The sequence below is a fragment of the Lissotriton vulgaris genome, chromosome 1_1 (assembly GCF_964263255.1).
Source record: "Lissotriton vulgaris chromosome 1_1, aLisVul1.2, whole genome shotgun sequence".
NCBI lineage: Eukaryota > Metazoa > Chordata > Amphibia > Caudata > Salamandridae > Lissotriton > Lissotriton vulgaris.
The window spans coordinates 99,069,621-99,096,406 of NC_141685.1; the positions used below are offsets into that span (position 1 = coordinate 99,069,621).

The 26,786-nt window shown below is 47.3% G+C and overlaps 1 protein-coding gene across 1 annotated transcript in view; it reads right to left on the reverse strand.

Annotated features, from left to right (window-relative positions):
- The window catches only part of LOC147737567 (uncharacterized), a 38,784-nt gene extending 28,670 nt beyond the window's left edge, over positions 1-10,114 (reverse strand). Inside the window, exon 1 of the mRNA XM_086936385.1 lies at positions 10,001-10,114. The gene's annotated coding sequence lies outside the window, so the exon portion shown is untranslated. The remainder of the gene's footprint in view (positions 1-10,000) is intronic.
- Between the last annotated feature and the right edge of the window lie 16,672 nt (positions 10,115-26,786).

Sequence of the window (26,786 nt, forward strand, 5' to 3'; positions counted from 1 at the left end):
GGGCAGGGAGTGCCTCCAAAGGGCGTCTCTCAGCCCCGCTGGCTTGTGGGGAGCGTGGTTCTCCTCCTCGCGTATCCCCCTCTGCTGCTGCTGCTGCCGGTAGGTTTTGCCCACAAAGTACAAGCGTTATTCAGGATATAAGATCAATTGGAAGAAGTCCTTACTATTCCTGCTGGAGGCAGGAACCCTGCAGCTTTTTTGGGCGTAATCTGTCTTTCCTACTACCTCTTCTCTTTCTGACACTTTTCTGTCCACTCATCACTGCTCACTTCTTATGAGCCTCTTGCCCGTGCTCTTAGTGTTGTTGTTTTTAAAGGGTCCTGCGACTTCCCACAATAGACCAAGATTGCTATACATAATGTGTCACACGGCCGGCCCAACAAGGGTTGTAGGCGACATGCTGTGTTCAAGCTACTTTGCTACTGCTTCTCCATACTCTTGGAGGCTCTCTTACAGTACGCTGCTGGCCCTAAATAGGGTTGTGGGCTTAACGCTGTGTATATCTGGACCTGTGTTCTATTCTTTACCTACAAAATAAAAATAGATTTCAAACAACATACTTGGGCGTGTTCATTACAAGAGAGCCACAGACAGGAACATACTCCCGGAATTAGACCGGTGTCGCAGGGATACCCCAAACTGGCAGGCGCTCTGGCTCTCCTTACTGGGCCGGGTGGCCCTATTTAAAGTGATAACCCTTCAGGGTCTCCTGTACATCGTGCCAAAAACGTCCTTTAAGATCCTACTGGACATTTTCTTTCAAAAGGTAGACTGAGAACTTCGGCTCCTGTTGTGGAATGGTGGTACTTCACGCTGAGTACGTTGCAGAACGGAGTTTATTAAGGTGGACCAGCAGTTCGGAGCATTCGGAAGTATTACTGGGCCACGCAGCTGGTGGCAGTAAACAATTGGGTTTTTGCGGACCGTGAGGATCCTGCTTACCGGGTAGATAGATTGGCCATGGGCAAGAGAGGTTACCCCACCCCGGTGCTGTATCGAAGAAAGTATGAGTGCACCCTACCAGCTCATACCCAAACAGTGGTAAGGGTGTGGAGAGAGGCTGCCAAGTATTTAGGCTGAGAAGGTAAGCGGACTGAAATTACTCCACTGAATGATGGTGATCTCTTAAGTGCAGCAGGAGTATTGCAGGGCTTCACAAAATGGGGATTGATTAGCTTAAACCGGCCGGGCGACGTGTGGAGGGGACAGGCGCTTGTGTCCTTCACGATCCTACAACAAAAGTATGAATTAGGTGACTAAAAGCGGTTCTGACATTTGCAGGTGGATCACGCTCTGCAAGGTCACATATGGGAAGGGGAGCAGTTGCCTGAAGCATCCCCACTGGAGGACCAGCTGCTAACTAATCCCCGACTGAAAAAGCAATCTCAACCATCTATAAGAAGTTGATCTACAATTCCCTGGATTCCTTGGGGACGCGGAGGGATGTGTGGGAGAGGGATCTAGGCACGCTTGGCGATGGCGATTGGGTTGAGGCCATTCAGGGTGCCAGGGGGGTTTTAATTAGAACTTGCTTTGGTCTAACTTAACTACAGATTCTACATAGGACATACTACTCCAGAACTTTGTTGCACCAAATAGGGCGGGCAGCCACCTCTCTGCATAAGGGAATGTGAGGGGGGGCTTTTTTAATGTGGTGTGGAGTTGTCCGGTAATTCAATGCTACTGGGTAGAGATCATGAGAATAATGTCCCAGGTCATGGGACTAGCGATCCCCATGGGGGCCAAATGGCACCTCCTGAATTTCACAGGTGAGGTGACATGGCATAGTATTCGCAGAATATGACTGGCCCTGGCTTCAGCGGTTGGCAAGCGTAATATTGCACGGGGTTGGGGAGCCAGCTCTCCCCCCCTAGGGTGGAGGATTGGGAAGCAGATCTTGATTGGTGTCAACAGGTGGACACAGGGTGTATCTCAGTAGGGGCTGCCCTTGTAAATAGGAAAAGATATGGGAGGGATGGTAGAGCTACCGGGCCAGTAAAATAAGTAGTGAAAGTTAAATATGCGAGCTAGTTTTATGTAGTGGGATTTGGCCAGGGAGTGTCAGGACAAGCCAAGCTATGTTACTCACTCCATTTTTTCAGACTTTGCCTTTTTGGTCTAATCACTCTCACTAATGTGCACTGTATTTTTGTTTTCAACACCATCGATTGAGCACTAGTTCAATAAAAAGAGCTTTTAAAAGTACCTGTGTCTTGGCAAGATAAGCAGCGTGCTGGTCATTTATTCAATCGAGTCTGTTGATCTATTGTTGAGCTCGGAGTTCAAGCTGGTCGACATTACAAAGCTGAGAATATTGTGACTGCTCGCCCTCGCTAACTTGAGAGTCAAGTACAAAAAAGGGTTTACTTGGTCAGTTTGCGCAACATTACTAGGACAGGTCACATGACATCAAAGGAAAGTGACCTCAACCCAGTAGCCGCTACCTATCCTGTCGCCCTGGAACTAGACTGAACAGAGAGGCGGCACTGAAACTGCCTTGCTTTGTCAAGCTGAAGCGTTTGGTCCTTGTATGTTTTTTAGACAGCAATCCAGTATGACATGATTTAACATAAACAGTAACTTGCTCAGCTGACATTGCAGAGATAAACCAATGCAACATATATAGCAGGTTTTTAAAATAAGGCTGCGTTAAGGTAAGGAACACATCAGCGTCTTGTCATTTACTTATTCACATACAAGAAATCACATAGCGGCAGCATTCTAATTAACTCTTTCTTTTCTCCACTCCTGTATTTGTCAATTATCAAGACTATGGGTTTGATTTAAAGTCCAAAGCGTCACCTGACTTGTTAGAGATCTCTGCTGGCCCTGTGGCGCTTTCTGGCCCTTCAGAGGAGCAGCAGCCATGGTGGCTCCTCTGAAGGCACTGCAGGGTTGGTGAGCGGCTGCCATGTTTCAGGCGGCCATTCACCAACTTGTGTGTTTTTCAAAAACAAGCTTCCAAAGCAGTAGTTTGTTTTTAAAAACCAATAACTAATCACCCTCGCACCCTTGGAACTTTCACCCTGATTACTTTTCTCCCAGGAAGTGGGGTTCATTTAAAAAAAAGATTCTCATTACGACTGCCAGGTATTCCCTGGTGGTCCTGAATAAGAGAAAAATACATCAGACTGCTTGATCTAAAAAGGAATGGCCGTCCGATGTATTTACACCGACGGCACCCAAGTAAGGCTGCACACATGACAATTCACCTGACTTGCACTAGGTCAGGCAGACCATCCATTTGTTGGACAGGATACTCCAACACGCTTGTGAAGGAGTATCCTGCTCACCAAACTCTAAATCAAGACCTCTATATTTTCTGTGTTATGCATATATCTCTAGGTCCGCTTCAATATGTCCATCAGTCTTTCTATGATGTACCTGTTGTACGAGTTACTTACCTTTGGTAACTATGTATCTGGTAGAGACGATTCTAGCCGCAGATTCCTTAACGTAGAATTATCCTCAGGCGTGAAACTGGATCTGGAAAACTTTTTGCCCCAGCATCCCTGTGCGCCGGGGGGACAGCATCACGTGACTCCGACCAGGCGTCGTCCGCGTACCTGACGTCAGCGAGGTCACATAAGTCCCACCCCGGCGCGCCTACGTCAGTTTTGTTCGGATAACTTTTCCGCACCACAACGTGGAGCCAGCAGAGAAACTGTGGGAGCATGGGACCAGTGTGTGAAACAGCAGAAAAATGGGAAAGAAGGAATGGTGACGAAGAACACCATAAGGACCAGTGCCAACACTGCAGTACCCAAAAGCAGGGAAAGAAGAAAGAACAGAGCACAGCCCTGAGCAGCCACCCTGCCAGTATGAAAATAGTACCCCCTTAAGACAAGGAACATATGCAAAATGTCATGACAACATGCAGCAGGACTACAACCCCGACCAAGACCCATGAAGGGGAGCAAGTTCCAAGAAAAAAAGGGAACGAAAGACGTCCAAGGCAACCCCAGCACAGAGTGCCACAACCCCCACAAGGGAGCCAGGACAGGGCACGGCCAAATGACCCAAACCCAGAGGATAGCAGAGGGGCCAGGACCCTCAGGAACAAGAGGGATGAAAGAACACCAGCCTCAATCCTGGAGCAACCAGAGCAGAGGGGCACAGGAGTACCTATAGACCCAGTCTCTACATTGCCAAGGAAGAGGAAGGAACAAAGCAAGACAACGTCTTGGCGAGAGAGCGAAAGACTGCACTCACTCATCATAGCCATCCACCGGGAGGCGAGTGCAGAAGGGCAAGCCAAAGGGTCCTCGCAGAACGGGAAGGAAGGGCGGGCCGTGAAGGAATCTGCGGCTAGAATCGTCTCTACTAGATACATCGTTACCAAAGGTAAGTAACTTGTACATCTGATACAGACTACTAGCCACAGATTCCTTAACGTTGAATAGACACCCAAGCCATACCCTAGGGAAAAAAGGGTCTGCGGAAGGACCTCACCAGCCTGGACAAGACAGGGGACTAATCCAATGGACAGGGCGAAGAGCCCCGTCTTCCCAGCCCCCCACAAGCAGAACACCACCGAACCCAAGAGCAGAAGAAGAAGAAGAAAAAAGAAGAAGAAGAAAGCCTGTTCACTCTCAACAGAGGAACCACGGGCAAGGCCAGGGAGGCCGAAGCACCCCACGCCCCTACAAGGCAACAGAGCTTCCATCCAATGCCGGGGCAAGGAAGAGGAAGAAGAAAAGCCTAGAGGGCCCAAGGAAATGAGGAAAAAGAAGGCGAGCCCACCATAGACGGAAGGCAACAGATCAGACAGAGCTGCGCCGGCAGTAATGAGCCGCCGGAAGCAGGACGAACAGCCTGGGGCCCCAGGAGCACCGGGCAGGCTACGCCTGACAAAGGGAGAAACACAGACCCAACCCAGCCTCCAGGAAAGGAGCATGAAGGCAAGGAAATGCCCGGACACACTACTACGAGGGGTCCACGCACACGACCTAAAGAAGCATCAGCAACATACATAAACGCCATGGAGAGCAGAGGACCGAAGGCGACCATAACTCCCTAGTAGAGCGCAAGGTGGGGTAGTAGTAGCTGTTATATAGTAGAAGCTATATAACAGCTACTACTACCCCACATAGGGTACGTTAAGTCCCAAGACATGGGATCCCTCTTTGGAAGAAACTTCCGCAGCAGAGGAAAAAACGAGGGGAAAAGAAAAACCCGCAGAAGGCTTGTCAAGCAGCCCAAGAGAAAAACAGAAGGCCTAACCTCAGGGCCAAGTCTGTGCAGATAACTCAAGCAAAAACAAACACAGTCAACAAAGGGCCTTCCAGCAGCCAACAAAGCCACAGTCTCAGCAAGGAGGACTCGAGTGGCCATAAAACCCACTTCACAGCCAGGGCAACCTGCCCAAAAGAAGGTCCAAGAACCAGATCAACTCAGCAGTCACTGAGGGGGAGAAGGAGAAGGAGGAGGAGGAGGAGGATGGAGCCCTGCCAAGAACCTCTGGATGGCGGAGTCTGCCGGGGCATGGAATAACAGAGTGCCACCGAATGGAAGATCAACCAGCCGCTCCCGAACATTTACAGGGAACACACTGTCACCAAGCCAAGCATGCCGACGGAGGGCGACCGAGGTAGCCATGGCATGGCCCAGCACCTCAGAGATGTCCAGAGCGGAGCGGAGAATAAACGCTGCTAGCTCCCGGCCATCCAACGCATGATGCCGTAAGTCGACCTAAACAGTGAAGCGGCGAATCCCATGGACTCAGCCGAGTCCCAAAAAGAAGAGGTGGCCCTAGCCAACACACATAAGGTGTTAAGGGCCCGCAAAGCATCGCTGGTCGAGACGAACATGTTGTGTCCCCAAGAGTCCAGCCAGCGGGCCTCCCGCGATGGCAGAGATAACAGTGGCGGCAAGGAGGGAAAAGAAGCCCGCAAAAGTGTACTGGAGGCAGAGGGGTGGAGGGAAAGACATGCCAGGCCACGTGGCGCTGGAAGGTGCCGGTGCAGGAGGTGTTGGAGCACCGGATCGCCTGTGGCGGGACGCCCCCAGGTCTCCATCAGGGAACAAAGGAGCGAACCCTCAAAGGGTAGCAATAGCTCCCTCCCACCAGAGCCCTAGGTGGAGAACCTCCAAAAGATGGCTACCGGGAAATGAGCAACCGGGTCACCCATGCGCAGAAAACCCAGAGCCGTGGACACTGCGTGAGCGAAGGCCGCACCCGCCTCCGTAGGGCCCCCTAGTGGAGAAAGCAGGTCCTCTGTGGGCGACGGCTGTAAACTAAGGCGGCCGTCACCAAAGCCAAGCAGGACGGGCAAAGGCCAGACCTGGAAGTTAGAAGAGGAACCGAAGAGTGGGGGACCTGTTGCACCTCCGGGAAACACCGCGGCCTCAGGAATGGCGGGGAGCCAAAGAGGTTTGACCTAAACTTCTCGAGGGACCAAACCACAGCAAAGGCGTCCATCTAAATGGCACTTCAACGCTGTTACCTGGGGATTAGCCTTCTACTGATGAAAGCCAGTGGCTGATCTTGACCGTGGTCATGTTTTTGGGATAGCACTGCTCCTGTACCATGTTCAGAGGCATCGGTCTGCACAATTAAATGCTTGACATAATCCAGGGAAGCCAAGGAAGGCCCTCACTTGAGTCTGGGTAGTTGGAGCCACCCAGTCCAGAATGGTCTAGATCTTGGGTTGCAAAGGTTGAACCTGGCCTCCACTAACAAAGTGACCCAAGTATGCAACCTTTCCCTGCCTTATCTGGCACTTGAATGCCTTGATAACCAGGCCTGCACTTCTCAGAGCCCCCGGTGCTTTCCTAAGGTCAATCAGGTGATCCTGTCAGGTGGAGCTACAGACAGCAATATTGTGTAGAAATGCTGCACTCAAGGATTCCAATCCAGCAAGGGCTTAGTTCACCAACCTTTGAAAAGTGGCAGAAGCATTTTTCAAACCAAAGGGCATTACAGTGAACTGATAATACCAATCTGTGGTTGGAAATGCAGATATTTATTTTGCTCCTGGAGTCGTCAGACCTATCAGCCAGTACTCTGATGTGAGATCAAACTAGCTGTCGAAAAAATGGTGCAAGCCACACAACTAAGTATTGAGCTGACACCCAAATGCTTTTTATTATGCCTGTTTAGATGTCAGAAGGGCGCAAGATAACCTATACATTTGGTCAGTCGCCTATGGTAATGGTATGACGTAGAATTGCAATCACATGGCTACCCCAGCATGCCCCAGTGATTGCGCTCTGGCATAGAGATGGGCCTCTTCTTCTACGGCGGACGCTTCTATCTCGTCTTGGTCAGATTCTTCTCCGAAGATCTCCAGAGTGTGTTGAATGCTTTGATGCTGCCTCTCTCGTCATCGAGCCCGATGATCGTGTAGAGTCCTCTTGGACCGAAACGACTTCTTACAAGCGTCGCAGTCTTCCTTCTTGTGCTCCGGAGAGATGCACAAGTTACAAACTTGATGTACGTCGATGCGAGGGTACTTGGCGCGGCACCCAGGACAGAAATAGAATGGAGTCCGTTCCATTTGCAGATGGCTGGCCCTACGCAGCAAGGCCCGACGGTTGCCCACGAGGTTTTCTATAAAAAATGGAGAGTTTGCCAATTGATTTGAAACGTGGAGAACAGGGAAACGTGTACTGAAACAATACAGTTGAGGGTAGAGTGGACTGCGCACTGAGGGGAACCTGAAGAGCGGTTTCGGAGTGCAGTAATACACATCCAAACCCGTTTGGTCTAAAAAACAATCTAACAATGCAGTCGATGCCCATGCGCACTATCACCGAAAGGTGGAGTCATCTTACCTCGTGACTGGAAAGGCTTCTTCAAAGGAAAATAACTTGCAAACATCCGGACCCAACACAAGATGGCAGGAGTACGTAAAGCATGTGCATATACAGCACACAAGCCTCGAAAAGAGGATTAATGGCCCCAAATCCCTGCCGTGGTATCTTGTCATGTTGTGGCTGAGTGTGCCATGTGATGTGGCAGGCTATAGTGCTTGGTGTGATTTGGTCATTTTTGACAAGGTGGAGTGCTAAACAATTAGGCAAATTTAGATTTTCTTTGTTTTTGGGATCGTGTGAAATAGTGCGGTACCTACCGTATGATATAAGTAAATAAATTACATTGGTATTATACGGTAAGGATGTGGGGGTGGGGGTGAGTGTTATTAGGGCCAAAGCCTTGCTGATTATATGCAGAATAACAGGTCTGGGAGGTCACTCCTGACTAGGGCAGGTTAGCAGCTGCACAAACCTTGGGCACTGATATTATTGAGGATAATATGTGACGGGCACTGGTGACTGGAGCTAGCTAGCAACAACGCTAGCCTCTGGTATTCATTACAGGCAGGGTAACAATACATGTCAATATTGACTGGAACTGGTTGGCAGTAGAGTTGACCTCTGGTTTTGAATATTTGCAGGATTTAAGGTACAGGGGTCACTACTGACTGGAGTTACTTAGCAGGATAATAGGTCTCAGGGAGTCAATACTGACTGAAGCTGGTTAGTATGATCACTAGTCCTACTAATGACTCAAGTTGTCCAGAATGATAACCTGCAAAGTTACATGATTCTATTAGGGCCCAGAACCCTTTTATTTAGTGATGTCCATCTGCACACTTTCCTGCATCTTGTAGTAAATTGAACATTGACAAACAGAAGTGTTATTTCCAGAAACAGTGAATTCTGAAGCTTGTCTGTGTATCTTTTATCTGCACCTCACAGACTCCTCACATTCCTCTCAAGAGAAGATCCTGCCTCCTACTCATTAGTGTTGTTTCAGTAACTGTTTCTATCACGTGTTCAGGTTTCATTGACTTGTATTAGGAGAAAAGTGTATAAAAATACATTGTGTAGCATTAGCATTATATACTCCAACTTGCTTTAGGGTAGATGCTCTCGTCCATTGCAACGACAATTGTGACTTGTTAGTTTGCTTGGCCTTTTGCTATTTTTGCATTAAATGTATGATAGATTTGTTGGCCTCCAGGTGTGTTGTGTTTTATTTTACATATCACAAGAGATGACGAGGAAAATGACAGTCCAGTATATACATTCTTTATATAATTCAACTCACAGTATACTGTTCTGGAGGTTCAGTCCCACAGACATTATCTCTAACTGATCGCAGGCGCTCTAGGAAGCATGTGCTTTTCAAACCAGTTGCCCTCTGATGCGGCGTCCTCGCTATTGGATAAGTCAGTATGTCCTGACCCTTAGGAGGGTTACCGTATCTAGTGCACTCTGTTAGACAGCGCTCACCTGTGGTAGTAAGATGGTAATAGGCACCTTATCACCTATGCACGGTACAGGACTTTGAGTTACAGAGCTCCTCACGCTGTGGAGAAGATTAGGTCACATTTACCCATTTTCCCATATTTGGGCCTGATGAAATGCCAACAGATTGCTCCATGGCTACACAGGGCATGAACAAAGTTGACCTGAAGTATAGACCCCAGCTTACCAGCAGGTCCATAGGTGATCGACACTTTCACACAGTGATAGGGGCCATTAGTTATTCAATTTCTCTGCCACTGTTTTTAATCTCAACATGGACCAGGATTAACTATATTGTGGCAACTGGTCGATAGTTGATCTTATATTCAGACTTTCACCAATCTCACATCTTATGACACAACATCCTCTGTCCTACTATGCTCATCCGGCGTACTTATTAAAAGATGTCCGACAAAGTGCCCTCTTGTGGTGCCCGCCAGGCATTGTAGCGCCGGCCTGGTGAGGAGTATAGCCCAATGATGAAGCATGTCACGTTTAGGTGAGTGAACGCAACTTGGCTTAAAAGCACATGCTTCCTAGGGTGTCTGCGTTCATTTACAGATAATTACTCTGGGACTGAACCTCCGGAACAGTATACTGTGATATGATTGTGTTTTATTTTAACAAATGTACATAGCAGATATTGGCCCTTCCTTGATTCACAAAAATTATCGGATACCTGCCTCAGAGCGCACTTCTTACAGACGAGTATGGGGTTATCATGTTACTGCTACAAGCTCCTTACCTGTGCGAGTTATCGGGAACGATGCAGGGGGCAGACCCAAACCAGCCACACGTGGAGATCAATGACAAATACTGAAGAATTAACAGAGCTTCCAAGCTGGTGACCATTACTTAATTGACCTTCAAAATAAAAGACACGTTTTTAGTATTCTGGTGACTCATGACCATAAAAAACAAAAGTTATAAATTCAATATTGTGTCAAATACTTATAAAATGAAACTGGATATGCTGAATCGGATGTTGCGCCTGGTCATGTGTGACACCCTCCACCACTATTGCTTATGGGACTTGTAGTTTTGTTTTTCTCATTAAAAGGATGGGCTCTAAAGTCCCTGTGTTCTAAGCGATGTTGGTCAAAATCAGAGGCCTGACGGAGGATGAAGCATGACACTGCTCTGCTTAGCAGTGAGATGACTGACAGTTCCCCAGCCCTTTCATTCTTTGATAGACAGAGGCTCGTCGGCCGTTCATATCTTTTTGCATCGACAAAGAAACTTTTATTGCAGCTTCTGTCAACTGAAGAGATAAAACGCCTAGGCATGTTTCATTAACTACATGAACAATCAAAAACATGAGTTTCTGGAAAGCTATCAAGCACCCAATCGGAATCAGCCGCCCTTCACACCCAGGAAATCCTACTTGTTGGCAGGGTGTTGCCTGCCACTATATTACAGGTTACTTCCAACATAATCTTATTTATACATACATACTCCAGGGTGCTGCCAGCTATCGGGTGTACACACAGCAGTCTGGAGCCACTCAGTAAGGAGGTAAGCTCTTCATTTCATCTTAAGCCCTTTGGTTACATTCACAGCCAGATGGGTCCGGAGAACTTTATCCGCACTTTAACTGCGCCGAGTAGATAGACGTAGCACATCATAGTCTGTGTTGTGTGCTGGGTGATGCCTGGCATCTTATTATCGTTGGCGGGAGGATGAAGCTCTGATAAGAGCTACTACAAGGAGAGCAGAGAAACAGGACCACAGTTTGCCACAGAGTGACAACTGCCCAGAAGCTGAAGAAAGAACTCTGGAACAGCAAACCTCCTCTACCCTGGAGATTCTCCTGGGTAAGCAAATGATGGTAATGAAATGCAAACTGCAGCATTACGATCACACACTACAACATCTTTCCCTTTAAACCAAAGGTAACAGCCTACAAGAAAAAACTAAACAAAAAGCAACAAAACTAGAAAATGCATTTCCAAATGCTGCAAAAGAGAAACAGTTAATACAATTGAAAAAATATTAAACTTTGTTGGTACCTTTGTAATGTGCTTACTTCTTGGCTTCACTCCATCTGCAGCAATAACGCTCTGAAAGGAGAAATTACTGCTGTGAGTCTCAGATTCTTCAGTATTACTGGTCTCAGTCACGAAGACTGTGGTGTCGGAAGATAACTTTCTCTTATTTGGCTTTATAGTTCTACCAGCCACGCCATCGCTTTTAGCAGACACGCTACTGTCAGCAGCATCATAACTTCAGGCAGACCAGCAATGCTGATCTCACCACTCGCATTGGGTGAATATTAATAAGTACGGTCTCGGCTTACCAAGCAGAACAAAAGAATCGGGTCTCACAACCATACTCAGAGGCACAGCTAGCTCTGCCGCCACTTGAGCACACACAAACACCTCAGCACTTAAGCACCCGTCCCAGGGGAGACCATCTGTGAAGTCCTTGTTGACTGGCACCACTCCTGGGTCAGCACAAGCAGCATCATGGACAACGTCTAACACCGCTGCCACAAACATTCATCAACATCCAAACCCTCGTCACCCAAACTACCCAAAAGTGGCTTTCTAGATAAGCAGCCAGCCCTGTCGTGTCTGTCTCTGTGTACTAATTTGATGCCAAAGTTGTAATTTTAAAAACAGCCTTAGCAAACTTACAGGGGCCTTACTGACACCATTAAGGTTTCAAAGCAAAGGACTGTGGTCTGTGAACTTTAAAAGATGCATGCCCCCAGATCTCTTCTGGACAATAAGAACTGGTGAAACCATTCAGAGGAATTGGTATCATAAATCATGTAAGAGGGCAGTAAGCTCACTCTGTACCCTCAGAAAAATAGAGCGCACTCTTTGAATGAGAGGTACCGCCTGAGCTTTAAGTTTGATACAATGCTCAACCCATTCACTGGACCCACTCGGGAAACAACAGGAGAATGTAGTAAAGTATTCTTAATTTCATTGGCATCAAAATCTACATTCGATACAGGCATGTCTCTCAACACCGCTGGATTATCAGGACCCGGCCTCATTGCGAAACCAACTTAGTCTGATTCTGCCATACCATCCCTTACCTTCCATTGATAGATACATACATTTTTGAGTGAATCTTTTTACCCAATCATTCCAGCAGACTAACAAAGTAATCCAGTATATATCGATATCCTGCTCACCTAGGGTGTGGGGATTTATACTGGAGCTCGTCGGCTGTTTCTCACGGCTCTAGTTTTATCAAAGGCTACATCACACCAAATCTTGATGGGTAGTCCTGAATCCGCCATTCCATTTGACAGCACCGTACCAGCATGAACCATACACAAGGGACACATTACCTGTTGCAGGAAGGTGGAACAAACTATGGAATCAATTGCTAAAGCTAAGTTATTCCCTCTGGGGACGTTCTTCCTCATTAACATCAATTGTCCCGACTTTTACAGTAGTGCATACACTCATACTGCTTGAAAATGCCCAACACTGCAACACTGTCCTTGATCCGGGCATTTCCCATTACTTCCCACGTGTGACTTAAACCCACGCCTTTAACAATTGCCATGATGAGCTTTCTCAGCCCAATTCCTTTTTGTTCGGTCTCTGGAGTTCACAGAACAACCCAGAGCAGTCCCAAGAATGCGACTCACTGGTGATGGGCCCTCCTCAGAGGTCAGTGTCTTAGATGAAAGCGTGGAGCGCTCTATGCTTTTAGGAATGTTCACCTTTCGGGGAGAGTTGGGTTCCTACAGCTCAGTAATCTCTCCTGCAACTTCTTAGAGAAACAGTTAAACACAGACTCGTCTCTGCTACATACATCCACTCTGTTCTCAGATTTGCTAGGGGCTGTCAAAATGCAAAGAGCTGCAATATATTAGTTTTAAAAAGTTGTGACATTCAAGCGTGATGCTTGGTTCATCTCCATACTGAATTATTTAGAGGTTCTGTTCCCGCACGATACACGTCCCATATTCCAAGTGCTTCAACCCTGGTAGGTTATCAACTGCCTATTTGCAGATCATTTCTAAAAACTCTCTGCTACTTTCTGCAAGAAATGGAATTATTATTTGTGGTGAAAGAGGAAAAAACACAACCCCTGTCAGAGTGAATTTTCAACGCCATTAAAAGTAATCTGGAGTCAACCCCCTGGTATCTAAGGCACGGAACAGGCAGGCTTAACTTAGGGTACTATGTAAAATATGTATGCAGAAACCAAAACAGTAAAAGTCAAAATGCAAAAAAATAAAAAAGCGAAATGGAAAAATAAAGTGAAATGTAATGAACAAAATAACACTAAAATGACAAAACCCAATAAGCGGAATCTGAGATATGAACTGTAACGCTTTAAGTAGAGATAGTGCCAAGAATCACAAGGTGCCAATGATACTCCATTGTTGCGGAAGACCTAGGCGTAAATTGATGGTGAACGCGATGGAAGTCAGGTCGGATACACCAACCAGGTTCGTGCTGGTCAAAGATTTTACCTTTTGACTTTAGTCCTTTAAGTCTTCTTCCATAATAGGAGTGCACTTCTATAGCCCCCCAGGACCTCAGGGGAAGCACGTAGAGCCTCATATGGGCTCAGTCAAGGACCAACAGCCAGGACCAGTCCAGTCCATGCCACTGGTCAGCTGCAGCAAAGGACTTTTTAGTGTTCGGTATCCTTGTAGGTTGAACAGGAGGTCAGCTGTATGACCCTACAAGTCTACTTCTTTGTCCAGAGTACAAGAAAAGCAGATCAAGTCCTTCAGGGCTTTTTTCAGATCACAGACAGGAGGTCCTGTCCTCTTCTGCTCTTCCCCAGGTCTAGGAGTGTTCTGAAGTGGGTGCCTGCAGATGCCTCATTTATGCCGGCAGACTATTACGTGGGAAGGACTCCTAGGCATGCCCAAACCAATGGAGTAAAGGTTACCCGGCAATCAAACCCACTTTAAGCATTTCTAAGATGACAAACTTCTTCAACCACACAACATTTGGTCTTTGAGAGATGAGGGTGTCCATGGGGCAGGTACTATGGCAGTGCTAGTGCCCTTCCACATCCAGCAAGGTAGGTGTCATGCTTCAAAACATGAGCCTGCAACTCGTTGGGCCGGCGCTGCAATGCCCAACGGGCACCCTTAAAGGGGCTCTTTATCGAAGATCCTTTGTTCCTTGCCGTATGGGTGTAGTGGGTGTGAGGGGCCTTAGTCAAGTGTAGATGTGTGGGGTGTGGTTTAAAATAGGTTAGGGATTCCTCTTGAAGACTTTATTCTGTCGGGTACCCTACCTAAATAAAATACTAAGGGAGCAGTAGTGTGTTTTGTTATCTATGCGACAAAATACCTATTCTACTCCCAGATGGTCGACATGTTTCTCGCCTTAGAAATGTCAATCATTGATCATTGGTGATTCTTCAGGACCGTGAGTCAAACAAATTGTGAAAAAAACCTATCTACATACAAGTGTGGTAAGGGTGCAATGCTACCTACCACTGGTATTCGCCTAGGGAATGGCCTCATAGGGAACAGAGATCACCTGTAATAAAAACAAACAGTGAAAAGGCACAGCAGTCCTGAGTTTTTATACTACAGGTCATGAGACGTTTTGCGCATTATATTCATTAGAAAGTTGAAAAGCACTGTTTATCAGAGGGGTAACCCATTGATCAGCGACCACCTGATATTCACAAGGCTGATGCGCCAGTGTGTGCAAGACTCACCGAAATTAGTGTGAAGTCTGGCCTCATCTGATGCAACGGATAAAAGACACCCAAACAGTGGTGTCACTATGAAAATAGGAAAATCGAAATTCATTGAGTCAACGAGATAGGCAGTCACGAATGTGTAAAGTCTGCAACGGTTGAAGCACACATGCGCTGGGAGGAGGCACTGTCTCGCACACAAAGGTTCAAAAAGGGTCATGAAATGTTGGTTTATAAACAAGGGGGACTGTTGTGTTTTCAACCTCGTGGCACCCCACTCGTATCGTATCCCAAACAAAGAACCGTGGGGAGTGGGCAGTGTCAATGTTTCCTGTGGCTAAATATGTGTGCAGTCTCGAGGCAGTCAAAAAACAACTCCCTGCTGCCCGTACGGACTTGTGTGAACAGTAGGGCGGGGACCACAGTATCAGCGGATGCACTGGGGAAGAACAAAACAAGACACACCCCGTTACCATACTCGTAAACCGTTTGTAGCTTTTGCGGGCAAAAAAGGAGTCACTATTCCATGCTGTACGAGCGCTACAAAAAAGAAGACGACACAAACACCTACAGTGGTGCTTACCTGTTCCCAATGCAGAACCAGTCTCTCGACCTACCCATACCGCTGCTCTTCAGGAAGGTGAAGTCTGCTCCGGACGCGGAGTATAAGTACTTTTCATGCATGTTGGAATGACTGTGGTGGAGGAGTGGCCTCGTTACTCAACAGCGAAGAAGGCTGAGAGGCATACGTTAAATGCTTAAAACAAGGCGGCCTTCTTGGAGTGTAGTACATAACCCAGCTAGGAGGTAGTTGGCCCTAGAAAACTACGTACGCTGAGTGTGTATCGCCCTGTGGGTTGTCTAAGTGTATATACAATGCAATGTAATATAAGGGTATATAATAAGTCCTAGTTAAAGTGAAATCAGTGATAAATATGTTGGCACAGTAATGGTATAGCGTATGCCAGCCTCCCTTATATTAGACTGTGCCGGGGTGAACAGCCACCTAGGTCCATGCGAAGTTCAAAGAGAGTACGTGGGTCGATGTGAAGTTAAAAAGCACCCGGTAGAATGTCTTGGACGTTTAATTAGTTATTCTTTTAAGTGGTGTTAGGGTAGAGGTTCCTATGGGCCAAAACAGTACAACAGGTAGGCACAATGTGTCCGTCAGAGTACCCTATATTTGACTATAAGAGGGTAGAGCGAAGAAAGTGTTTAAGGCCAGCTTGATATTACTGTTGTGTTGGGTGTCAGAAACGTATGTTACTTCGTAGTTGTTCCAGGAGGAATAAGTGCTAGGGTGATGGAGGCGTCTGTAATCATGCTAGTTGTCTCATTGTCCTTAGTAGGCCAGATAAAAAACAATTAGAGATAATGAAGGAGATATGTTCTGCAGGTGCTTCAGGTGTTCAGCGAAACCCAGGGGATATCATCGTTGACTGCATCTAGGGCATGACCGCTGGACCTAGAAAAAGCCCAATAACTATTCCCTCTTTTTAATCCTTTCGATGCTCATGACGAGCTCAGCTCGTCATGAGGCACAGTTGAGCTGTGCTGATGACGAGCTGAGCTCATCATGAACAATGAGGAATCATAAAATGTCAGCATAGGAGGGGAAAATGCACAGCAGCCATGGTGTTAATAACATGGCAAATATGAATTGCCATTCAATACTATCGAATGCCATTTGGGCATCCAATGAAAGGAGTACCTCCTCCTCATCTTGTGTCTTTTTGGTCCAGTATGGCCTTCGAAGGTTGAGCCGTGTGTCCGTATGACACATAAACCCTGACTGATCCAGATGGACCACTGTGCTAGTATCTTCACCAGCACCTATGCCTCTGTGTTTAGCAAGGATATCAACCTATACGACCCACACTCGACCAGCGATTTACCTTTTTGGGGGATCACCACTATCGTGGCTGTGCGTTGGTCCAGGGGGAGTTCCCCTTTTTCTCTTAACTCACATTTAAAAGATGGGGAGCAACCTTACTTGCTAGACTCTTGTACAGTTTTTCAGCTTCTCTATTTTGTTCTTTTCTATGACTGCCTATTTGTGCCTGGGTGTATCCTCTGATCATTGCCTTGTAAGCCTCTCACAAATTGGAGGCCGATTCCACCGAGTCCTTTTTGTCTTGAAAGTATTGTGTAGTTTGCATCTGTACCTTTTGCATGAACTGCTTGTTTCTGACGTGCCATGGCAGTGTAGTGTTTCTCGTCGGTCTCTTTAATTGCACTGTGACTGTGGGAGTGGTCGGATATAGCAAGCGCTTTGTGTGTGGTCTCCCAAAACTGTCCCACCCGTGATTTGAATGTGAAGATGTAGTGTAGTCTGGAGTGGCTTTTATGTGCCGCGCAGGTATGTGTGTACTGTTGACTCGATGGATTATGAGCCCACTACAGGACAATCATGCCCATCGCTGCTATCAATCCCTGTAGTGGTTCGCTTCAGAGTGTCCCCATTGCCTCTGTCAGTCTATCTAACTGCGGGCCCATGACTGCATTCATGGCATCCCCAAGAATGGGCATGCCTATGGGCAACTCAAGTATGGTGTTTCCCAGCAGTGTAAAGGTATCACTAAGCAGCCTCGAAGGAATGTATACCGAGCAAAGGTTCAGAGTTTTCCCTTCCCAAGTGCTGGTGATTGCTACATACTGTCCTAGCTTGTCGAGCCAACACCTATTCACTATCAGTGAAACGGATGCCTTAATTAGAATCCCCGCCACCCCCTTGAGCCTGAGGTATACCTCGCATGCATGTGCAACTTGTACCCATATCTATCCATTGCATTTCAGGGATTGCCTCCTAGGTGGGTCGCCTGGAGCAGCACCACGCCTGGGCCATGCCTACGAAGGCAGTGGAGCAGCAGCGTTCGCTTCACCTTACTACCCAAACCATTGATATTCCACGTCAAAATTGTAAGTGCCATCATGGAGAGTTGGTCATGTTATGGTGGGTGAAAACTCTCAACCCTCGCGCCCCCAGCTGGTTAAGTGCATCTCCTCAGCACCTGTGTCCACCTCCATGGAATTGTTTCATGTGTCCGACAGCTCTCATCCATGTGCCCTCCTGTATTACTGTGTTTCTTAGCTCCGAGCATAAAAATAACAACTACTGTAACAATCACACCCACTTGATGGGTTTCTATCCCTTTAACTTGCACCCCCCACCCTGCTTCCCTGCTTGAACTACCATCTTCCCCAACCTGCATGGAGCTTTTCGCCCTATAGAACATGCTTAATGCTAAGGTAGGCTGAAGTCTCTCATCTGACCCATTCTCGCCTGCGTTTCCAGCCCATTGTAACTATTAAGTTTTGTTTAATTGCATAGTGCCTTGGTTAAAATATCTCTTCCCATTGTCATCTATATTTCGTTGTCCCCCCTCCCCACTCTAGGGCCCCCCCCCCACCAACAGCAAGGCCACGGGAGTGAAGTCCATTCCTCGCTGCTCCCTGTTTAGAGCCTTTGCACAGGTGACGCATCCTATAGCCAGTCTTGTTTCCCGCATAGTCACTCAACGCCATTCTCCACCAGACCGGTTCTCACCTCTCTTTTGGCTTCCCACGAGCCTGGGGGTCTCTGCTAATTTAAGAGGTTTTATATAGCGCTGGCTGGACCAGGAGTATCAGAGCACTTTACAAGGTGTTTCAATACAGGTACAGTGTGTATAAGCACAGACAATGGATTAATAAAAGAGTAAGTCCACATAGGATACATGACAACTAGATGAAAAAGTAAAAACAATTGCTAGACACTATGAGAAATACAATATAGCGGTCACAGCTTGGTGGGAAGCTTCACCTAAGTATACAAAAACATGCAAGAAAAAACTGAGGGTCATAAGGAGGGGAGGTAAGGTGATCAGATTGAAGGAAAGGGGGTTGGGTAGGCGGGTGGTCACTAGCCATATGCGGAGCTGCTAGGTGTGGTGATGCAGAGGGGCGAGGCTACTAGGGAGAGATTAGAAGCCCCAGTATTTATTAAGGAGAAGAAGTTTGAGTTCTTTTTTCAAGCTGGGGTAGAACTGGTTACAACGGAGGTCTTTTGGGAGGGCATTCCAAATAAGTGGGGCATTGCCTGAAAAGGAGCGTGACTGAGTGGAATTCTTTTTCTGAAGGGGGGGATAAGTAGGAGGGTTTTGGAGCTTTTCAGTGATCGCGTGCAGCCTGCTTTGGTCAGTTTGTTGGAGAGGTATGTCGGTGTGTTTTGGTGGAGGATTTTGTGCGTAATGCAGGCGGTTTTATATGTGGATCTACCTTCAATGGGGAGCCATTTGAGGGCGGGAGAGATGTGGTAAAATCGTTTGCAGTCCGTGATAAGCCTAGCCGCGAGGCTGAGCACCGATTTAAGAGGTGCCAGGTGGGTTTTAGGAATTCCGGTGAGGATGGCATTGCCGTAATCAATACACGATAGAGTAAGAGATTGGACTGCCAGTTTAAAGTCATCAATTGGGATGAAGGGCTTAATTTTCTTAAGGTTACGGAGGGTAAAGAGGGCTCCTTTGGCAGAGTTGTTGATGTGTACGTTGAGAGTTAGGCGGTTGTCAAGGGAGATGCCTAAGGATTTGACTGAGGTGGCTAGGGACAAGGAGCAGTTAAGGGCGTTAAGGTCTGTGATCCACTTTTGAATGGAGAGCTGGTTGTTTTTTGGGGAGAAAAGAATAATTTCAGGGTTTTTTGGGGTTAAGTTTGAGATAGTTCGAGTGGAACCAGGCTTGAATTTTGATGAGGGTGTTGTTGAGGTGGAGGTTGTCAGCATGGGTTTTTATCTTATGGTAGAGTTGTGTATCGTCAGCGTAGAGGTGATAGTTAATCCCAGCTTGTTTGAGAATGAGGGTGAGGGATTCCATGAAGAGGTTAAAGAGAGAGGGAGATAGTATGGATCCTTGCGGAACTCCTATAGAGATGGGGGAGGGGTTCGAAAGGCAATTGTGGATTTTAATTTGCTGAGCAGATGGGAGTAGTCAGATGCACTGCAGCTCCGCGGCAGTCCCAACACCGCCAGGCCCCGCTTCAGGCGACACAGGACACGGAGGCACATCGGTCCGCCCAGCAGCAGGTCCAGGATCGGGGGCCGGCCAATGGAATGCAGGCCCAGGGCGATCCCGCGAAGGAGGAGGCAGATCGGGTTCAGTGAGCCAAGGCCCCGGGGGTCAGCGCCCACCACGGGGAAAGGAACCAATGGGGGAGGCAAGGAGGGGCTCCCCGCCGGGACAGCCAAGCAACGGCAGCACCGCGGCCCGCACGAAGGGCCGAGACCAGGAGCGAACTAGGCTTCACTAGGCCGCAGCGTCACACCACCCGGCCGCTCAGCAGATGGCCCCCAAACCCTGCAGGCACTAACCCCAGGCGGCGGCACAACTCACCAGAGGGGAACGGAATGACAATCTCCGCAGCGGAGCCCAGCACAGCCAGCAGGCTCACGACCAGCAGCAGCGGCAGGTCCAGCAGCTTGGAGCTCGCCACCGGTACAAGGGCTCCGGGCCCACCACGAGGCCAACAACGTCGACCAGCGGACCAACAGAGAGGCGGAACTGGCCAGGAAGGTGCAGGACAGCCCCTGGGGGCGGAGATCAAAAGAGCAGCGCTGGCGAGGTAAGATGCCAGGAGGAAAATGACGGATTGTGTCGCCCCCACAGTGTATGATTTATAAGAAATGCTTTTGCTCTTTGGCTTTCCTTTCGAATTTACACTATGTGTAGTGATTGAATATTATGTACTGTGCATACATTGAGTATGTTGTCGTTTCACCCTTTTGCCTCGGTGGCACAGAAAAAATGGGTGGAACTGATGTCATCACACCCACTAGCCTCTCTTATGGCTCAGGTGACGAGTCGCGTGCGGAGGTGTGGTATTGTGACGTCCTTGTTGGCGTGCAGAGCTAGGAAAAAAGTTTCTGTGGAATGCTGGCGCAGGGGATATTCATAAGGTGAGGAATCCACAGGCAGACACTGTATCCACCAGAAAAAGCGTTACCGAAGGTAAATTACTCCCAACAAGAGCTTTCACACATGTTTTTTTTTAATGTGAAACATGAAAAATGCAAAAACAATATTTATCCAAAAAATAGGAAGGTGAAAGAGCGCCATGCACTTTGTGCCTGCCTGCAGTGGGAACCAGCGCTCGCCATTGCGGGAAGGGAGGGGGCCATCTGTTTTCACTCAGCCGTGTGTTTATATTTGCATCACGCTTTCACTTTCACTTTAAATGAAAGCACCATGCAAAAATAAACATGGGGCTGAGTAAAAACAGACGGCCCCATAAAGATAAGAAATTGCATTTTCGACAGCAGCAAAGCAGACAAGCCTGTCCGGATGGACCGGACGAAAAGGTGAACGGACAGCGGCTACAAAACCCCATTTCCAATGGCAGGCCACCGTTTAGCATAAATGGTGATGCAAGCCAATGAAAGTGAGGGGCGGCGCTTTGAGTCCCCTTCTCAAATCCCCTCTCTTACTATAACTCTAAAGGGCGAGCAGCGCATGTGAAGCAACGCTAGGTGACACCTAAAATAGGATTGAGTTCAAATCTTCATGCATTGCATTCAAGGCACTGCTTAACTCCAGTCCAGAATACCTTAGTCGACGCTTCCAGTGGTACGTCACTAAAAAATCACTGCCCATATCTTATACATCAAATCTCATTATAACTAAGGGTAGAAGGGCTCCTTGGGGATTGTGCAGCCGTTTCTTGTGCAGATCTTCTTTCCGGGCAGGACTTCTGTCAGCTGTGCCATGAGCAGATCTTCCTTCCAGGCAGGACTTCTGTCAGGTGGTCCTTGTGCTAATCTTCCTTCCAGGCAGGACTTCAGTCAGCTGTGCCTTGTGCAGATCTTTCTTCCAGGCAGGGGCTTTTGTCAGCTTTGCCATGTGCAGACTTAAGTCAGCTGTGCCTTGTGAAGATCTTCCTTCAAGGCAGGACTTCTATCAGCTGCGCCTTGTGCAGATCTTCCTTCCGGGCAGGACTTTTGTCAGCAGTTTCTTGTGCTGATCTTCCTTCCAGGCAGGATTTCTGTCAAGTGCACCATGTGCAGATCTTCCTTCCAGACAACGGCTTCTTTCCTCAATGATCAGTTCAAAAGTTGGGAGAGGTAGAACTGGTCTCGGTCATCTTCTTTATTGCAGCTCTACTGGTCAAGCCACAGAGCTCGAGGTCTGAGATGAAGGAGAGTCTGGATTTTCTGATCTCCGTAGAGCATTGAGACAGTCCTACCGCATCCAGCATATACAAGACTCCAAGAGTCAACACTCCAAGTGCTGCTCCAAGGTTTAATTCAACCACTGTATCTGAACATCCCCTGGCAAATGCCAACTGAAGAATAAACATCCAGCCAGCACCAGCAGAGTGCAGAAAGCTTTTCAGACACCTCGTGGTACTTGGACTTTCTTTATCTGTCGTAACTGAAGATGTTAAACCTTGGTAACATCTATTCGCTTTGGACAAGGTCCTCCAGCATATACAAGACTCCAAGAGTCAACGCTACAAGTGCTGCTCCAAAGTTTAATTCAACCACTGTATCTGAACATGTTAAACCTTGGTAACATCTATTCCCTTTGGACAAGGTCCTCCATTTTGTCATCAGAATGTAACTCATCCTGTGCAGACACAAACCCTCAAGTCCGTATTGCTTGAAGCTGGGTGGTTCTCACACAAAAGAAGGCCCTCCAAAAATTGCTGACATTTTCTTACACCCCCTGGACAGCCATGGCAACACCACACCATCTACACCCCCTCAGGGATCACCAGTCCATCTACCAGCAGCAAGACTCAGATCTTTCAACCTTCTCTGGTACCGTCTTTGGAACGGCTCATCTCTGAGATTCGTGGAAGCTCCACACTCAGTGAGCTCAGAGTTCCCTTGTAAAACCATCTCATGAGAGTGGAAGAAAAGAACAATAAGTGACACGCACTGCACAGAACTGTAAATAAATCTACCATTATCATTCCATGTACCATTGTTCTACTGCTGTTGTTTAGATATGGATGTTTTGCCGTCTATCACAGCAGCTTCTTCGTTACTCAACAGTTTGTTTTCCATCATACCTACTTACCTATGTACTGTTTCTGACCTTATAACATCTCTGGCTGACATGTTGTGCTGTCTGTTGCAACAAAAATTGGAAATAGATTGCTACTGCAGGATGAGTGCAGCGTCCTTGTAGTCAGATGCACTTGATTGAAATATAAAAGGTACCATGTTTGTTAAAAAAGCTGCAACTATTAGAATAATAACACACCAAAAGCAGCGCATACAATGCAATAACACGTACCATGTACTAGAAAAACGTGAGTCAAACAATGCAATAATACAGGTCAGGCCTAGGAACACGTGACACAAACAATGCAATACCACAGACCAGACATCGGGAGAATCTGACGCAAATAATGCAATAACACAGGCACCAGGAGAATCTGATGCAAACAAAGCAATAACACAGGCCAGGCACTAGGAGAATCTGATGCAAACAATGCAATAACATAGGCCAGGCACTAGAAGAAACTGATGCAAACAATGTATTAACACAGACCAGGCACGAGGAGAATCTGATGCAAACAATGCAATAACACAGGCCAGGCACTAGGAGAATCTGATGCAAACAATGCAATAACATAGACCAGGCACTAGAAGAAACTGATGCAAACAATGTATTAACACAGGCCAGGCACTCAGAGAATCTGACGCAAACAATGCAATAGTACAGACCAGGCACTAGGAGATTCTCATGCAAACAATGCAATAACACGGGCAAGGCACTAGGAGAATCTGATGCAAACAATACGATAACATGGGCCAGGCACTAGGAGAATCTGACGCAAACAATGCAAAAACATACGCCAGGCACTAGGACAATCTGATGAAACAATACAATACTACAGACCAGGCACTAGGAAAATCTAATGCAATCAATGCAATAACACATGCCAGGCACAAGCAGAATGTGATGCAAACAATGCAATAACACATGCCAGGCACAAGGAGAATGTGATGCAAACAATGCAATAACACATTCCAGGCACTAGGAAAATCTAATGCAATCAATGCAATAACACATGCCAGGCACAAGGAGAATGTGATGCAAACAATGCAATAACACAGGCCAGGCACAAGGAGAATCTGATGCAAACAATGCAATAACACAGGCCAGGCACGAGTAGAATCTGATGCAAACAATGCAATAACACAGGCCAGGCACGAGTAGAATCTGATGCAAACAATGCAATAACACAGGCCAGGCACAAGGAGAATCTGAAGCAAACAATGCAATAACACAGGCCAGGCACAAGGAGAATCTGATGCAAACAATGCAATATCACAGGCCAGGCACTAGGTGAATATGATGCAAACAATGCAATAACACAGACCAGGCACCAATGGGTTTGCAACCAGTGGAGTTACTAACAGAAAGTGTTCAGTGTCTAACAGCAGGAAAAGTTCTATTCTGTCCGTAAGTTCTCTTGAGAGGTAGCATGTAATAGGTGGCGGGATTCAGGGTACTGTGTGGACAAGAGGGCGGGAGGGCAAAGACTAGTTTCATATGGCCTGAAGTATGAGCAAAATGAGTAATATTTCAAGGAAGTATTACCATATAGTAAATCATGCAGTCAGTTTATTTTTTTTAATAATATGGACGGACAGAAAATCGACCTACAAAAGTATGGGGAACAAAATTTCGAAGTCAAGAATATCGATATCCTATCTACATTAAGCACAAAAATATTGAAACAAAAAAATATCTTTGTTAAAAATATTAGTTTTTTTAAAGTTAAAAAAGAATGTAAAATAACTATATATATATATATAAGAAACATAGTTAAATATTTTTTAATATTTTAAAATAACTAGTATATATAATGTTAACATAAATGAAATATATAATACATATATACACATACAAGTTCAAGTTCAAGTTCAGCATTTGTATAGCGCACTACTCACCCAGAGGGTCTCAAGGCGCTTGGGGGGTGGGGGGGGGGGGGGTTAAGTTACTTATCAAAGATCCAAGTTGTTTGTTGTTTTCTGAAGGAGAGGTGGGTGGGGAGAGAATTCCAAGTTTTGGCCGGTAAGTAGGAGAAGGATCTTCCTCCCATTGTAGATCTGTGGATGCATGGAACTGCGGCGAGGGCTTGATTGGACGATTGTAGTTGGCGGGAGGGGGTGTAAAAGGACAGGCGCGTGTTGAGGCATTCGGGTCCTAGGTCGTAGAGGGCTTTGTGTGCGTGGGTGAGGCAACGGAACATTATTCTCTTGTTGATGGGGAGCCAGTGGGGGTCTTTCAGGTGCCCGGATATGTGAGCTTGGCGGGGGATGTCTAGTATGAGTCTGGCTGAGGCGTTTTGGATGCGTTGGAGTTTTTTCTGTAGTTTGGCTGTGGTTCCGGCGTAGAGGGTGTTTCCGTAGTCCAGTCGGCTTGTGACTAGAGCATGGGTGACTGTCTTTCTTGTTTCGGTGGGAATCCAACGGAAGATTTTTTTGAGCATGCGTAGAGTGTTGAAGCATGATGATGAGACGGCGTTGACTTGTCTGGTCATCGAGAGGGAGGAGTCTAGGATGAAGCCCAGGTTGCGTGCATGGTCCGTGGGGATGGGTGTGGTTCCCAAAGCCGGTGGCCACCATGAGTCGTCCCAGGCAAAGGGGGATGAGCCTAAGATGAGGACTTCTGTTTTGTCTGAGTTCAGTTTTAAATGGCTGTTCTTCATCCACTCAGCTACTTCTTTCATCCCTTCGTGTAGGTTGGTTTTGGCGGTGTTTGGGTCTTTGGTGAGGGAGAGGATCAGCTGAGTGTCGTCAGCGTAGGAGATGATGTTGAGGTTGTGTTGGCGCGCTATGGATGTGAGGGGACTCATGTAAACGTTGAAGAGGGTGGGACTGAGTGATGATCCTTGTGGTACCCCGCAGATGACTGGGGTGGCTTCTGATCTAAAAGGGGGGAGGCGGACTCTCTGGGTTCTTCCGGCGAGGAACGAGATGATCCAATCTAATGCTTTTCCTTGTATTCCGACGTCGCTTAGGCGTTGTATAAGGGTGCTATGACAGACTGTGTTGAAGGCTGCGGAGAGGTCTAGTAGGATGAGGGCAACTGTTTCCCCGTGGTCCAGTAGTGTTCGAATGTCGTCGGTTGCTGCGATGAGGGCGGTCTCGGTGCTGTGTTTGGCTTGGAAGCCGGATTGTGAGGGGTCGAGGGATTTGTTGGATTCGAGGAAGGCGGCGAGTTGATTGTTGACGGCTTTCTCAATGACTTTGGCAGGGAAAGGGAGGAGCGAGATGGGGCGGTAGTTTTTAAGTTCAGTGGGGTCAGCTGTGGGTTTCTTCAGAAGGGCGCTGAGTTCGGCATGTTTCCAGCTTTCCGGGAAGGTAGCGGAGTTGAGGGAGCAGTTGATGACATCTCGTAGATGGGGTGCGATAATGGAGTCTGCTTTGTTGAAGATGTGGTGGGGACATAGGTCTGTTGGCGATCCTGAATGGATAGTGTTTATCAGGCGGATGGTGTCTTCAGTGGTGATTGGGTTCCAGGCGCAAAGGTTGTTAGAGGGGTGTTTTGGTTCTGAGGTGGGTGGAGTGGACTGGACTCAGGATTGGTTTTCGAAGCTGTTATGTATATCGGCGATTTTGTTGTGAAAAAAAGAAGCTAGGGAGTCGCAAAGGTCTTGAGAGGGAGTGATGTCGTTGGTGCCTGCGGTGGGGTTGGTAAATTCTTTGACAATGTTGAATAGTTCCTTGCTGTTGTGGGCATTGTTGTCAAGTCGATCCTTGAATGCTGATTTCTTGGTAGATCGGATCAGTTGGTGGTGTTTGCGGGTGGCGTTCTTGAGGATGGTCAAGTTGTCAGATGTTGGGGTTTTTCTCCAGGCTTTTTTGAGGTTACGACAGTGTTTCTTGGATTTCTTAAGGT